Raw genomic sequence first — 15,462 nt, 5'->3', positions numbered from 1 at the left:
ATCCCCATCCCTTCCAGAATCCTCAACTGTGGTGTCTTTGTCAGAGCTTCTGCAAGCAAGCCTCTCCCACCAATATGTTAGCACAGAAATGCCTTACAATGATCTCTAATGCCCTCCACCACACACACACACACACACACACACACACTCTCTCTCTCTCTCTCTCTCTCTCTCTCTCTCTCTCTCTCTCTCTGTCTCTCTCCCTCCTCCTGGCAAGCTAGTACAGTGATTAACAGCACAGGCTCTGGAACCAGACTGCTGGGGCTGGAATACCAATGCAGCCACTTTTCAGCTGTGTGACCTCAGACACTGTACTCAGCCTCTCTGATCCTCCATTTTTCTCATCTGTAAAATGGGGCAAATTATAGCACTGCAATCCTAGGATGATTGAGGGAATTAAATCATATAACAGATGAGGCCTGATGTGCATTGCCCAGGACTTAATAAGCACTAGATGAATGTTAGCTCTGATTATTTGTTACTAATCTAATTACTATCATCAGGGAGCCATTTAATTTCACTGATCTGACTGGTATGGGCTTCATAGGGTATCAGTCCAACAGAGATTTACCAGTGACAGAGAACAGTTAAGAAACTAGGGAGGGGGCTTCCCTGGTGGCACAGTGGTTAAGAATCCGCCTGCCAGTGCAGGGGACATGGGTTCGAGCCCTGGTCCGGGAAGATCCCACATGCCACGGAGCAACTAAGCCCGTGCGCCACAGCTACTGAGCCTGCTCTTCAGAGCCCGCGAGCCGCAACTACCGAAGCCCGCGCGCCTAGAGCCCGTGCTCTGCAACATGAGAAGCCACCGCAATGAGAAGACCGCGCACCACAACGAAGAGTAGCCCCCGCTTGCCGCAACTAGACAAAGCCCGCGCGCAGCAACGAAGACCCAATGCAGCCGATTAATTAATTAATTAAAATAAAAAAGAAAAGAAAATAGGAAGGGATTATTAGGCTTCTTTGTCGGCCTCCTTCAAGCATGACCATTTCAGGTCAGGATTTCACACCTGCCCCACAAAACGGAGGTCCCTACCCCCAGTCTGCAGATCAGGACACCAAAGCTCAGAGAGGCCCAGGCAACAGAGCAGGTTCCAAAGCTAGGAAATGTGTTAAGGAAGAAAAACCAGCTTCAGAAGCGTCACCCCGTTGTGCATGTTTTCATCACTCCACACCTCTCAGCACCCCCATCACCCCATCGCCCTCCCCAAACAGCCAGGGGACACCCACACCCCGCTAACCGCTCCCCCAGCCCTAATGTAGCAGAGCTGGCCTCGAGGCAGGGTCGAGGATGGACATGGTGCGCGGGAGCCTCGGGGCTGGCCCCATAAGCACAGCCTCTGCGCCCCCCGCCCCACCCCCAATTAGAAAAACCTCCTGCCGCTCTCACTCTCGAGCTGCAGGCACAGGGTGAGTCCCAGCCTCGGGGACAATCCCAGAACAATCCTAGAAGCGAAAGAGCTCGGAGGGCCCTGTTTCTGTCTGGTTCCAAAATCCTTTGGCCAAACAGTTTCCCCGCAACCTCTGCTCCAGATGGCTGGTCACTGCCTCCCAGAGGGTAATCCCTGTGTCTCTGCAGGGGCTGCCCATTGCCCGGCTTTCCACCATGCAGGCCTCCCCATTCCTGGACCCCCATACCCGCCCCCCACACACCAGGCCCCCTAAGGACAGCACTGACCCCCAGCAGAGCTCCCAGCGGTTCTGAAAGGTCCATCCCGCCCACTGAGCTCATAAATGAAAACCAGAGTCCATGGGTCACTCCCCAGACAGCTCCCTCCCCATATTAAATCTGCATGCGCCCGCTCAGGAAACCAGCCCCGGAGTGTGGGAGGGTAGTACTGCTCCCATTTTGCAGCTGGGGAAACTGAGGCTCGGAGAACTGCTCGGTCTAGGGTCACCTGCTCATAAGTAACAAGGCCACGGTGCAAACGCAGGCTTCCTCACTCTGAGACACACCATTTTATTAATCCCCTTTTATACTGGTTTCCTGCCGTCTCATCTGATTTAGGGAGGGGGAGGCATGTCCTTCTCAGACCAACCCTGAGAACACAGCAGACATTCACTTACAACCTCTGACTGGTACACAAGGGGAAAAGCAGCCTGCAGGATCCCATCCCCTTTAAATCTGAAAAGTCCCAACCGGGTCTCTGGAGAGCTCTGCATTCATCCACAAACACGAACTGGCCCCACGTTAAGGGCTTTGAGTACAAGGTGAGCCAAAACCTTGTCCTCCCACCAGAAACGCTCCCGGGCTCCTGGCAGAGACAGACCCACGCGGCAGAAGCATATCAGAGAAAAGAGCACACAGGACAGAGCAGCTGGCTGTGCCAGGGGAGCCAGGAGGCCCTGCAGACCCCCCAGCTGGGCTCAAAGCCAAGACCAGCAGGGACTGGCCGAGGTGGAACGCCTCCCAGAAGATCTGCCATCTCCTCTCACCACCGGTGATGGTGGTGCCCTTCACCCCCTTGTGACAGTGGCCCTCGGACAGTGGCGGCTCTCCCATCTAAAAATTCCACCTGGACGTTTTTAACCAGAAGTCCCACCTCGGATTCAGAACTGCCTGGAACGCTACAGGACTGACAACGCACAAGCCACACGGACCAACTCTCCAAACTGCAGACCGCCTTGAAAACACGAAGCCCAGCTCGCCCGAGACCAACGGTGTGTGGAAGACGGAAGTTTGGTTGGGTTTCATGGAGTCGTAGCCCACGTCGCCTCAGCATATTACCCAGAAGAAAAAGAAAGGAAAGAGGCAAATGCCAAAAAGATGAAGCAGCCGCAAAATGCAGATAGACAAGAGCCTGAAGGATGCGGGGCCACAGGATAAGTGAAATGGCATTTCCTCCTTAGTCACTGGCAGGCACGGGCCCAACTCCAGGCCGGCGAGGCCGCTGGAGCCACGTGAATCAGCCCCTTGTTCCTGGGAGAGAAACTGAATCCGGAAGAAGCTGGGGTGGAATGTGCCCATTCCTGCCCCATCTTCCTCTTCCTCAGCTCCCACCCCTCCCCCCCCACCCGCCCCCTCCAAACACCCCCATATTCCCCATAAACCCCTGCCTCGGAAAATCCAAAATCCATGATCCCTCGGCTGATAACTTAGAAAAAAAAAAAATCCTTTAAAAGGCAAGAACTCCCGGAAAAATCCAAAGATTTCACATTATCTTCCTGCAGCCCAGGCTTCCTGACCCAAATCTGGTCATTTGAGTCATCTCCTAATAACCCAGGAGTCGTCCACTATATGACCTGAATTGTCTGCTGTAGGGGTCTTTTTGTTCCCACAGTCCTGCCTGCCCCACCCCGTCTCCCCTGTGGCCACGGGAACAACATGCCCCCAGCAAGCCAGCAGAGCCAGGGTTACAACTTCCTGTCCTCCCCAAGTGCCGGCCAGCAGGTCGTGACTTCCGGAGACACCGCGGGAGAACCAGGGACTGTAAATAGAGCAGGCTAGTGTCACTCCCATCAGGCACAGAGAGCCAGGCCCCCCGCAGGATCCCCTCTGTCCATCTGGGACCAGAGTCCTGGCTTTTCCCGCGATGCGTTTTGACATTTCTGGGGCAGGGAGCAGGCAGCCTGGGGAACCTGGTCAGGTCCCAGGGAAGGTCAGAATCCCAGCTTCAGCCTTACTCGCTGGGTATGTGAACCCATCTGAGCCTGCGTGTTCAAACCTGTGACGTTAGATTCGGATAGCATTTACACCTGTCGGGGTGGCTGGGAGAATTAGTTCCATCTTGGCACATCGCGGGAACTCAACAAAGGGTAACAGATACCCAAGCACTGTACCATCAGTGCCTACACATCGACCCCTGCTATGCCCACTGTGCCAGACGTGACCACTTGACAGAACGTTTGAGAACAAGACTCAAACATTATACCATAGAAGCATCAGGAAAGCACTGGCTTCTCCAGGCAGCAAGAAAAGCGTCCTCCCCTTCATGCCCCGCATCCTGACACCTGGGAGCACAGGACGCCCGATGTGTCCGTAAGTGTTTCCTCACCTACTCACCACACCACAGTCTGCTTAGCCTGAGCCTGAATTTCCCCTAATTTCCCCTTTCACCATTATTTGTGTTGCTATCGAAGCATTTATCAACCTCAGGAAGATGCAAAACACCAATGCTATCTGAATTCAAACGCAATGTCAACTTGGAAACCTCAAAGCCACGTGGAGGTGGTGCTACCTAGGGAGCAGATGAAGCCTCAGGACGGCAGTGCAGCAACCTGTGGCAAGGCTGAAAGTGTGCCTACGCCACGCCCTGCGTCCCTGGGGACACCTACGCGTGTACCTGGAGATGTGTGCAGGGAAGCTCACCCCAGTGTTGCCTGTGGCCGCAGAAACCTGGAAACAGCCCAAAGTCTACCACGAGGGGCATGAAGTATCAGCCACAGCGGCGGCATCACCCAAACATAATGAGGGGTGAAAGGAGCGAACTGCAGCCATCACACCCTACATCACGCCACTTCCACAAGAATTTCAAGTATCCAAAGGGTGCTCGAATGCCCTCCAGACAGACCAAGTTCAGAAGAGTGGTACTTCTGTGAAGGGAAGGAAATGGAATGGGAGAAGAGGCCCTACAAACGTCCATTTTATCTCTAGTTTGTTTGTTTGTTTGTTTTGCGGTACGCGGGCCTCTCACTGCTGTGGCCTCTCCCGTTGCGGAGCACAGGCTCCGGACGCGCAGGCTCAGCGGCCATGGCTCACGGGCCCAGCCGCTCCGCGGCATGTGGGATCCTCCCGGACCGGGGCACGAACCCGCATCTCCAGCATCGGCAGGCGGACTCTCAACCACTGTGCCACCAGGGAAGCCCTCATCTCTAGTTTTTTTTAATATCTACAAAAGCAATGATCCAAAGCAAACACGCAACATCACGTGACACTTGTTAATCCTGGGGGTGGGAACAGGGTCATTGATAAGTGGCCCTTTGTGGCTTCTTGGTTTGTGTTTCAGATCTGGATGACTCACATCATGCAAAGAAACCCCCAAACGCAGCAGAGTCACCGAGAAGGACGGAGCGGAGCAGAGAGCTGGGGGCACCCAGAGCACCCCCAGAGCACCGCTACTTTAAAGGGGGCCGGGGCTGCCTGCATCCCGAACACGCCTCAGCGGTCCAGTGCCACTTGGCCTTAACCCTCTGGCATGTGCTCGACCCAGTCACCTCCGCCCCCTTCACACTCCCTCCCCAGGAATCAGGCTCAGCCACCAATGCTGGGCTCTGCCACTCAACCAGACACGGCTACGCTGCCCAGCCCTCAGGCACCTTCCCAGTGGTGACTCACCCGGTCCTCTCAACAAGCGCACGAGGGGCACAAGGCAAGGACCGCCCCTTCAGTGAAAGGCGTGGAGCTGAAGCCTCAGAGAAGTCCGAAGAACAGCGTGAGCTGACTCAACGACTGGAAAACAGGACAGTCTCAGAAGCAATCCGCCTCGCAAATCTGGCCCAAGTCCGGGGTTTACTCTGCGTCAGGTTCCGAGAAGGGGGACTAACCACCAGCTGGGTTTTAGACTGAGGTCATCTAAATTTCACAATAACCAGCTTCACAGAGGAGGCGATGAAGGCCCAGAGAGGCCAAGCATCCTCCCCAAGATTACACAGCCAGGAAACACCAGATTTTTCTAACACACCCCCATCACCTCCCTGGAGCATTTCTCCATCAGGAAAATTCGCTTTCTGACGAGCATCCTCATATTCCCCGAACATGCAACAAGGCGTTTCCAGGGCCCCTGGGTGAGCAGAAAGCTGGGGGCTTGTCCTGGCTCATGTTTATTTGTTTACGTCATCGCCTGCCAAAGCCAGTCCTGAACCTCTGAGTGACTCAGAGACCTCACCGGGAGCAGCTGCTCTTTGGCTGGAGCCAGATAAGCCTCCACGGGGGAGATGGGGAGGCTCAGGGCCGTTCCTGGTAACTAGGTGGAGCCGACCCCCTCTCCCCAGAAATCCCCACCCCCATGCGGAGTCATAGACGGTAGCAGATAGGTAGACGGGAGGGAAAGACCCCACTGCCAGCAACTGCCCTGCAAAACCAGCTATGAGCACGGCTGACACTTTAACAGGACCAAGAAAGGGGGACCAAGCTTCCCCCCACCACCATGGGTGCCAGGAAGGGGACAGGTGAGAAGAGAGAGCAACCAGGGCAGATGGGAACGCAAGCGCAAAGCCAAGGCCCCGAAGCTCCTCGAGGGCCCACCATAGCCACCCGAGTCCCAGAGTGGCAGACACAGACAGAGCTGGACTCCAGCCTCCAGCGTCCTAAGCTATGGCACGTCACTGCCTAGCTCTGGCCTCCAAAGCCTTTTCCCTGAAGGTTCTATAAAGCAGAGGCAGACAGCATCTCCTGAAACTGCAGCCACCCACAAAAGCGTGTTCTCTTTATCCTACACCCCTAGTCCTAACTGAATAGAATGTATGGGTTCTAATGTCAGAATAATGAAGAAAATGTTCCCCCTTTTTTTTAAGGCAGCCGAGTCTCCTTTCAAACTTCTCACACAGCCCCTCACTCTGCCCCTCCTTTGGAGAAATTGAGAATCATTCCCCAGCTTTCTCAAATATGCTCCCCTTCTCCCCCCATGGCCTGCCCTGCCTCTCACATTAGCCAGGTTAAACAGGCGCCACAGGGAAGAGGCTCAAACTCACCCACGCTGACCCAGGCTTCCAGCGGCCAAGGCCATGGCCCTGCCCCACTGCGTGAGAAATTTTTTGTGTAGTAGCTATAAACCTTCCATTGCCTCCAAACCCGCTCAGGGATAACAGGGTGTTGGGGAAAGGGTGAGAGGTCAAACAGAGACCCTCCTGGAATCTGCCCCCTTCATTAACTTTGGAATTCCGCAGGCCAGTGTTTTCTCAAGCCTTTTTACACTAAACACTCACCCAGGAGGAGGGGACGGCCATTCTCACACTTCAGGCTCCAGCTGAAAAAGCCAGGACCTGGCTTCCTGGGATGAGGGAGGGCCAGCAGCAGCCCCTGGGCCCCCACGGGGAGGAGCTAACACTGAAGGAGCAAATACTCAGGTAAGAACTAGAGATTCAGTGGTGTTATGGTCCTGACTTTGCCTATGATGAACGTGAGGCTCAGAGAGGTTTAGGAACTACAGCAAAGTCACACAGCTATGAAACAGCAAAGTTTCACAACCTGGCTGTGTTTTGCTCCAAAGACCGCCGTCTTCCAACAACTGCAGCTCTCAGCCAAAGGAGGGCAAGGATCTCCCAGTCGGTCCCAGGCACCCTGTGAGGTAGGATCTGGGTGCCCGGGCCTGCCACTCAAATTAGCACTGAGGCCTGTGTGTAATTCCAGGGCTGGAAAGAGCATCCAACATTGAAAACACTCCTGTGAAATGACACCCTGAAGAGTCACCAAGATGACCCCTTGCTAACGCTGCAGCCCCTGCCACAATGCACGTGTCTTTAGGTTGTACTGTGGGTCAGAGCATCAGAGGATGGCACGTAATAAGCCTTCAACAAATGTCTGCTATGCAAACGGTAAGAGAACCAGCAGTGTGAAGGTCTTTTGGATTTTCCGTAAAACCCCAAAGAAAGTACCATCCACATGCTGCTTAACGAGCCTCATATAAAGACTACATCTTGTAACAAGTTTTCTTTAGTGTTTATATCCAGGAGGAGTCTCTCACTTTCAAAGACAAACAGGTTTCCTTCATTTAGACCAAGGGGCAAACTATAGCCTGTAGGCCCTTTGCCAGTTCTTTTTTTTTTAAATTAATTTATTTATTTTTGGCTGCATTGGGTCTTCATTGCTGGTGTGGGCTTTCTCTAGTTGCGGCGAGCAAGGGCTACTCTTCGTTGCAGTGCGCGGGCTTCTCATTGTGGTGGCTTCTCTTGTTGCGGAGCACAGGCTCTAGGCGTGTGGGCTTCAGTAGTTGTGGCTTGCGGGCTCTAGAGTGCAGGCTCAGTAGTTGTGGCGCACGGGCTTAGATGCTCCACAGCACGTGGGATCTTCCTGGACCAGGGCTCGAACCCGTGTCCCCTGCATTGGCAGGGGGATTCTTGACCACTGCACCACCAGGGAAGTCCCTATTGCCAGTTCTTATAAATAAAGTTTTATGGGAACACAGCCATGTCCATTCATCTACATACTGTCTATGGCTGCTTTCCAGACACAAAGGCAGAACTGACTAGTAGTGACAGAACTGTACAGCCCACAAAGCCAAAGATATTTACTACTCAACCCTTGAGAGAAAAGGTTTGCCAAGACTTGATTTAGACACAAATATAATCTAGTCAGTGTGTCGCGCTAACCAGGAACTCAGAACTAAACTTACTGTTCAATATTAGTAACTCACGCATCCTCAATGGTCTTTATTTCCATAGGTCTGTATGTTTTGATCCTCTAACTCCATTTTAACACTTGGTTTAAAAATAGCGAATAATCCCTGAGTGCTGATTATATGTCAGGCACTGAAGTAAGCCCTTCAGTATGATCTCTTATTTAATTCTCACAATAAGCCCATAGGGTAGGTAGTATTTATCCCCTATTTACTGAGGAGAAATGAATGAAAAAAACATGAATGAATGAGTCATGGATTGATTGCATAGTGGTGATATTTACTACTTCATAATCCAATCCCAGAGAGTAATACAGGAGTTGATTGGAAAACTTTGGTGCTCAATAAGTAGAATAGAGTTGGCAGGGCTGAGATCAGCTGACTTTGTCAATTCGAGCAGAATTATAGGATTACAAAGCACTATCATCCCGAGATTCTTTTTGTTTTCAATCTAGCTTCAGACTGAGCTGTGCAGTCGTTTCATCATGAATCTTCTGGATTTAGGGAGGATCACAGTGGACTAAACAGCACAGTGACATAGAGCTACTCAGGTCAGTCTGAGGAACACTCTTGTCTCCAGTGATGTGGCCGGGGCCACACAGCCAAAGTGCCACCAGTCGAAGCAAGGGCATGTGCTCCAAATTCAGCGCTCTGCAGGAGGGCTGTGTCCACATGTTGCTACCTTAACATTTTTGCAAAACTGACCTTTTTGTAACTTACATAACTACATCCTAAGCAGTAATATCCGAAAAATCACACGTCTCCTATGCCAATCATGGTCTTTTTCTAATTCAAGTTAAAATAAATATAAAACAATTTTTTTTAAGTTTGCCCCTCTATAACCTAGAGGCACCTTGTACACCTCACTGCACTCTTGAGAACCACAGGCCAAGCAGGAGCAGGGAGGCTGAATGCTGACAGATAGAAGGGCATGCCAGCTTCTCCGCGCTCTCCTGAGATAATCTTGGTAGTTTTCTGGATCTCTCTGAACCTCAGTTTCTTCATGTGTAAAAGTGGGGTTCCACCCACTTCCCCAGGTTGGAAGATTAATCAAGCTTTGATAAACACCATCCGTTAAGCAACCCCATGGCTGTTCAGTGACAAGCCTGGTCTCCAGACTCAGCCTGTGTGGAGCCCAGGCCCCGCCATGGGAGAACAGGTCCAGGCTGCTAAGCCATCTCCAGGAATGCTGGGTGGGGTGTCCGTGGAGGTGGGGGGCAGCCCTGCATCCCCCAGACCCTCCCCCGTCAACTAGAATGTGTGCTATCAATCACCACAAGGGCCTATCAGTTAATTAAATTTTAGAAAAAAAAAGGTCGGGCATGCTCTAGCAGCAGCCTGGGGTAACAGGGCTCAAAGAAAAATGGGTTCTTCCAAGCAGCTAAAAACAGACTTGTGAGATGGTATTAGGCCAAGCAGAAATGTGAACTGGCCACACAATTGCAAAGGAAAAACTGGAGGAGCCGATGTGGACCCAGAAAGTGGCAGCATAGCAGCAGCGCCAGGCCCACCAGGACCGACAGCACCAGAGGCATCCTGGCCTACACCTGTCTTCCCAGAGTAAGTGCTGCTGCCTTCACTCCCAGGCTAGAAGAGAAATTAGACAGTCTCCCTAGCAATGAGGATACCAAGGCCCAGAGAAGGGAGGCGATCTGCCCGAGGTCACACAGTCACTGGGGGCTAAGAAGGGAGTAGAAGTTATGTCTCTCAGTTCCAAGCTGCGTGAACCAGCGGCTTTGGAATCAGTGAGAACTGTGTTCCAATCCTGCCTGTGTTCCCTGGGGGAGACCTGCTTTGCCTGTCTGGGCTCCCAGTTACTTCAGCACTAAAAGAGACTGTTCTAGCGCCCACCCCATAGGTCTGGTCTGGGGCTGGAATGGAATAAGGTCTGACACGTGCCCTGCACAGCACGTGGCTTAACAAATGGCGATTATTCCTACATCTGTGCCTGCAGGGTGCAGCCTCGCAGACACGGGGCAGCTGCTCGGAGCAGCCAGAGAGGGGGGAAAGCGGGCATCTTACTTCTCGCCGTGACCATTCTGTGCCTTCTGGTGCCCGAGCCCACCCACCCCCTCCCGGGAGGAGCGTGAGATAACCCAGACCACCACAATGGGGTTATTCTAGGGAGTAACTGATAAAAGGAGAAAAAGCAGGGCTGCGGGCCATGTGATAAGTGAGGGCGCAACTCTGCAGCAGGAGGGCGCGGGGAGATGGCAGAAGACATGCGAGGGGCCTGGGAGGGCAGAATCGGAAGGGGCAGTGCTGTGCCTCAGTGTCCCCACTCACTTGCCTAGCTGAACCCCTCACATCCCTAGGAAGAGCTCTGATGGCCATTGCAAGCCCAGCCCAACCTCCCAACCCTCCAAGGACCCCCAGACCCTCAAGAGCCCGCCCCAGAGGACTCTTCTCCCTGTCCTGCTTGGCCGTGGACAGCAGCGAGCAGAGCAACTGTCACCAATTCCTCCCAGCAGACCGTGGACCCCTGGGGGCTGTACTGTGACCCCAACCACACCTGGTCTGCCGCAGTCCTCCGTCGCCGAGCCCAAGTCCGGCCACTCGCGGACAGGAGGCCCCTTTCCCTTGCCTGCTGCCGGCTGGCCGCTCGGCCTTCCCGTGGGCTCTGGGGACGGGGACCTTTGATCAACTGTCCACGCCAACCAGCAGTTCCCAGTTCAAAGGCCAGCACGGCCCACCTGGCTCTGCTCAGAAAGACTTCCAAGGCCCAAGCAACACCCCTCCTTCCTGGAAGCCTTCCCCCAGGGAGCCGTGAGTGACCTTCCCTACCACGTGCTGAGCATCTGCTGTGCGCCAGACACGACACTGGGTGTCGGCACGTGCACGACTATTTTGGGACCAACACCAACCCTATGAAGGACGACGATGAGTCACCCCCACTGAGTAAAGAAGGGCAAGCAATCCAGGAGTCCCTTGTCCCGAGTCACTCCACAGACACGATTCACAGATTCCAACCCAGGCCCGTCTGGCTCCACAGGAACCCAGCGGTGCCTGCAGTGTCTTAACTCGCCAACGATCATGTCCTCATTCACCCTTTCTGCAGCAGGAGACGTGCCAGGCACTATACAGTGTCTTGGAGACACAGAGCCACACAGAAGAGGCCCCGGCCTTCAAGGCACGTATGATCTGGTAGATGAGGACAGACACACGAACCGGGCAAATCAGTAGAGGGTGACAGGCACGATGACAACATCAGTGACGGCTCCTTGGAGGCAACTTTCCATTTCCATCTGTCCCACACACACACCCACCACGATGCCAGACACACAGAGCGAGCTCGTTAAATGCCAGCCCCTTCTGAGAGCCGGCCACGTGGTGGTGACCTCGCACCTGAAGCCCAGGTGGGTGCTGGACAGAACACGCGGGAGGTACGTGAACAAGGAGAAGGTGGCCTTACGTTTCATAGGGAGCCCCCAAGGGAGCTGGCAGAGCCCCAGCCGAACATTCCTGTCGGCAGCAAAGGCAGGAAGCTTCAGTCCTCCGTCCACCAGGGGCACCCGGGCTGCAGGAATCCGCGAGGCACTCAGCCAGGGCCTTCCCAAAACCACCTTTAGCATCCAGAAATGGGGCGGTGTGTGTCATTGGAGAGAGGGCTTCCACCAGCGTTATTCCTCAGGCGGCCGAGAATCACTGTACATCCACGCGGCTCAGAAAAGCCTTCAGGGAAGCTCCACGCAGCTGACAGGCGCGGCCACCACGAGGGACCATCTTTTTAATTCCGTTCTGGTCAAAAGATCAAGCCTGGGGATGGGAAGGAGAAAAATCGACCTTGTTACAATCACGGACCCAGAGCAGCAGTTACTCTTCCTTCCTTATGTTTGACCTAAGACGTTGAGAGGGGAATCACTAAAAATAAGGCCCTGCAGCTCTGACACTAAAATAGAGGTGAGGCCAGAGACCGAGGGGGAGTGTCCTACAGGCACCAGAGCCCTCTCACCAAGGGAACTTTCTACTGCTTAGGGTTCCTCCTTAGGAACTATCCAAGTAGGGCAAAGGGGCTGAGGTACGCCCGTTATAAAGAGGAGGACAGAAAGTTCCGGAAAGGTTAGGTGGCTGGCTTAGGGAGTGACCGGCACAGCCAGGCCTGGCACCCTGCCCTGGGCTCCCCTGCAGGGCCCAGAGGTCCCAGCTGAGGGGGTTTGGGGTCAGCTGGTAGGAAGTAGTTCTCTGTTTTCTTTTTAAAGATAACCGCAAAGCCTTGGCGTCCTTCCAGGCCTTGTCCTGTGCTATGAACGTCTTCAGGGGCAGGGCCTGGGGCCTGTTCCTTTTTTATTCATTCCTTCAGCAACTGCTGAGCGCCTACCAGGTACTCAGTACTGTTATAGCTATATGGGGAGACCTTGGTCTCCTAACCCGGAGTACTTAACTTACTCTAAAGATAACTGAAAAACAAACAGATGTGGGAGGGAGGGAGACGCAAGAGGGAAGAGATATGGGAACATATGTATATGTATAACTGATTCACTTTGTTATAAAGCAGAAACTAACACACCATTGTAAAGCAATTATACCCCAATAAAGATGTTTAAAAAAAAAAAAAAAAAAACAGATGGATCCACAATGCTTAGGGCTTGGGGTTCAACAGCCACCTACCCACCCATGATAACAATACCTGCCCTTACGGAACAGCAGTTACCCTGCTAAAAGCTCTGGCCCCCATCTGATACAATCCCCAGCCACCCTGAGACTCCTGCCCTTATTTTCCAGATGAGGAAAGATAGCCATAGACAACTAGGAAGAGTAGAGCCCGAATCTGAGCCCAACCTGTCTCCTGAGTCTGCGCCCTGATCCGGGATGCCTACCCGAAGGGCCGTGGCTAAAACTTAGTTCCGGACGTTCCCCCTGCATAGAATCCTCATTTAATCCTCACCACAACCCTACGCGTTATAGAACATTCTCATCTGACTTCAGAGATGAGAAAGCTGAGGCCCAGACAGCTTAAGCCACTCGCCCAAGGTCACACAGCTAGAAAAACCACAGAACAGGGATTTGAAATCAGGCAACCTGGCTCCAAAGCCCATGAGCTTGACCATTACGCCAACTGTCATCAACAGCAACCACTGCTGCAATTACACATTTTCCAATACTTAGTGGTAAAAGACAGCACAATTCATGAGCCTACAGTTCTGGAGGCCAGAAGTCCAACACAGGTCCCACTAAGCTCAAATCAAGGTGTCGGCAGGCTGTGTTCCTTTCTGAAGGTTCTAAGAAGAATCCGCTTCCTTGTCTTTTCCAGCTTCTAGAGGCCTCCCACATTCCTCGGCTAGTGGCCCTTCCCTCCATCTTCCTCTATCACAGCACCTCTCAGCCCGTTTCCATCATCTCATCTCCTCTAACTCTTCTGCCCCCCTCTTCCACTTTTAAGGTCCCATGAGATTACACTGGACCCACCCAGATGATCCAAGATAATCTAGCTCAAGGTCCTGAACCTTAATCTTATCTGCAAAGTCCCTTGTGACAAGTAAGGTACCACATTCACAGGTTCTGGGGATTAGGACATGGGCATCTTGGGGGGGTCATTATTCCATCTATCGTTGCAGCCACGCCAAAGGGCATCCATCCTCTGTGTTACTCATTCTTCAGCGACCAGAGGTCAAAGAGTGAGTCCCCTTGCTCCATTTAAACCGACTGACACAGCTTTTAGACCCAAGAGAAAGATGGGTTCAAAAGGAAGCTTAAATGTCGAGACAAAAGTACAGGAGAGTGGCTGAAACGTTAGAGTTGGAAGTCACGCTACCAAATTTACTAGCTATGTTACTCTGGGGAAATATTCTTCACCCTTGGTTTCCTCATCTGTAAAATGGGAGTAAATCACATCTACCCACTTCTTGGCAGTGCTGTGAGGCTGACATGAAATAAGCAACATAAAGCACTCGGCACGTTGCTGGGCACACACTCAGGGCTCAGGGTCAGCCCTTACTTCACACATCAAATGGAGGCGGCCTCCCACCCGTCGAGGGCGGTCTGTCCCAGGACCCCTCACAACCGCCCCTCTTTCTTCCTCGGCTCCGGCCCAGGAGCAGCACCGCACCAGAAAGTTAGGACCGGAGTCGGGTCGGCTGAGAGGGGCTGCTTACGGCAGGAGGGGGGCAGGGATTTACGGCACCAGCCCCGGTTAATGGCAGGGGAGGGAAGGGGGCACATAGTCTGTTAAATGTTTACTGAGGCCCACAGGCAAATATGAAGCCCAGTTTGTTTTGCTGGCGTTGGGTACATTAAAGCTCTGTCACCTGGGGAAGAGTTATTCCATGGTCTGTTGGGTATTACTGCAGCAAAGCGGTGGTCCCTGACCAGGGGCAGGGGCAGTGCCGACGTTCTCGCACGAAGGCAGCTCTGCCACGGACTCCACCTGCGAGAACTTAGGATGCAGGGCGCTGCACACCACGGCTTCTAGGACCATCAAACAGCAACCCTTCTCCCTCAGGGAGCAGTTCTGTTTCCTCTGCTAGGTGACTCCTTTTGGGTCATTTGCTCTTCCTGTAATGGATTAGCCAAAATAAAAAAAGACAGGCAATACCCAGGACTGGCTTGGCTGGGGAAGTGGAATTTTCACACAAGCCGGTGCACAGACATTCTGAAGAAAGAAAGACAAACAACCACTTTGGGAAGCTGTTTTGCATTATCCACCAGAGCTGAATATATGCTTTACATATTCCACGCTTAGGTATAAACTCACAGAAATGTGTACCGATGTTCGCCAAAAGAGATGCTGTCGGATGTTCACGGCAGCGCTACTCATGACAGCCACACGCTGGAAACGACTCAAACGCCCCCCAGCAGGAGATTGGATACTACACACACACACACACACACACACACACACACACACACGCACACAGGAATATTACAGAGCAACGAGAATGATCTACAACTGCACGTAGCATGTGAATACATCTCACAAATGTAATTTTGAGTGAAAGAAGCCAGACACAAGGGAATGCATTGTGATGTCATTTATATTAAAAACATAAACATGTCAACCTAGTCTATGGACAAGGTTATCTGAGTGAGGGGGGGAAGGGACAGTCAGTGACGGGAAGGGGTCAGGAAGGGGCTTCTCACACGCTGGTAGTGTTCTATCCATCCCGGTGGCGGCTACACTGGATGTCTTATCAAGCTGTTTTATATGCTTCTGATATGTGTGCTTTTTTATGCATGTAACCTCAATAAAAAG

At 52.8% G+C, this 15,462-nt stretch overlaps 1 long non-coding RNA gene across 50 annotated transcripts in view; it reads right to left on the bottom strand.

The window, feature by feature from the left end:
* LOC109549452 (uncharacterized) overlaps window positions 1–15,462 on the bottom strand; it is a 396,771-nt gene that overhangs the window by 314,211 nt on the left and 67,098 nt on the right. For 49 of the 50 annotated variants that reach the window (XR_012327382.1, XR_012327365.1, XR_012327383.1 and 46 more), the window contains one exon: window positions 11,686–12,029. This is a non-coding gene — a long non-coding RNA (uncharacterized lncRNA). Of the gene's footprint in view, window positions 1–2,543; window positions 2,977–11,685; window positions 12,030–15,462 lie in introns of those variants that run through there. The other variant, XR_012327404.1, reaches the window with a different exon arrangement.

This window comes from Tursiops truncatus, chromosome 17, assembly GCF_011762595.2.
Source record: "Tursiops truncatus isolate mTurTru1 chromosome 17, mTurTru1.mat.Y, whole genome shotgun sequence".
Lineage (NCBI taxonomy): Eukaryota > Metazoa > Chordata > Mammalia > Artiodactyla > Delphinidae > Tursiops > Tursiops truncatus.
Note: the sequence above shows the minus strand (reverse complement) of the source record. Positions and strands in the feature narration are given on the sequence as shown.